This window comes from Herpailurus yagouaroundi, unplaced genomic scaffold (assembly GCF_014898765.1).
Source record: "Herpailurus yagouaroundi ecotype Mexico unplaced genomic scaffold, PumYag 355, whole genome shotgun sequence".
NCBI classification, from domain to species: domain Eukaryota; kingdom Metazoa; phylum Chordata; class Mammalia; order Carnivora; family Felidae; genus Herpailurus; species Herpailurus yagouaroundi.
Genome location: NW_024412572.1, coordinates 4,229,465 through 4,230,736, shown reverse-complemented (window position 1 = coordinate 4,230,736; position 1,272 = coordinate 4,229,465).

Here is a 1,272-nt window from a genome sequence, read left to right as displayed (position 1 = left end):
AGGGAATCTAGTGAACAGCTCACCCAGCTCGCCCCCCCCCCCGCCCCGCTAACTCTCCACGTCCCGGTTTGGGCCCCCTTTCTCGGTGAAGGAGGTGCACAGCTGACCATGGTGTTTCCAGGGCCCTGACCCACGCCATGCTCGCTGCACGTGCCAGTTCGGCCAACTTGCTGGGGGCTCTGGGCTCCCTCCCCATCCCCCCAAAGTATAATAACACTGAAAGTCGTGGGGGCGGGGGTGGTGGGAGGAAGGAGGTGAGGAAACGCCACTATATCTCCTGTAAAAGCAGCGTTGACCCCGGGATGCATTTGAGCACATGTCTGAGCCGACTAGGCTGGCAGCATCTCCACCACAATCCTGCTCCCGGGGAGAAAGCCCTGGCTGGCGGGTGAGGCGTGAACCCCGAGGGGTCGGCGAGGATGCAAGCGAAGGACACTGGGTGGAAGTCTTGGGCCTCCGAGGAAAGGAAGGGGTGGTGTTGTTTGCGCAGGGGGAGAGAGGGGGAGCCAGACCTAATCCCTCCCTTGCCCCCCTCCCCTCCCCTCCCCCTCCCGGGCTATTTCCTAGAAAGCTGTATCAGTGTGGCCACGCTCGGCGCAGACACCTCGGGCAGCTTGTCAGCAGATGCAGGGGCGAGGAAGCGGGTTTTTCCTGCGTGGCCGCCGGCCGCGGAGGAACCAATGGTAGCCCTGCAAACCGGCCCCCCCCGCCCCCCGCCGGCCTGCGGCAGCCCTGGGCGTCTCTCCACTGCTCCCCAAGGCGCCTGTAGCGCCCCCAAGAATGGGCTGGTTTCTGCTCTAGGGTTACATTCTATCACGTCGAAGAAGCTGCCCCCTCCCTCCTAACACCCACCCCTTCCTCTTCTTCCTCTCCACACACAAATGCGGGCGTGGGGGTTGGGGGGGGGGACGTTGTTCTGGTCCCTTTAATCGGACTTTTGAAACAGCCTTGCAGTGATCAGGAACTTAAACGTCCGGGATATAACCCTTATCTCTGGATATCCGAGCTTGCTATTTTCTAAAATCGCTCTCCTTATTTTTCACTGAAGGGATCTGTTTCAAAATTGCACGAGCCTACCCCATCTTCCAGTAATCTACCCGTCATTCTCAGATCTTACATACAGGGGCAGGAGTGTAAGGATCAATTTTGAAAAAGCCCAAGTTGGTCGTATTTTGGCACGATACAATTTACAGAATGTGCGAAATTAGAGGGACTAAATAGGAATCGGTGTGGGTTTTTTTGTGGGTTCCCCTATCGGGGCCCCTGGCATGC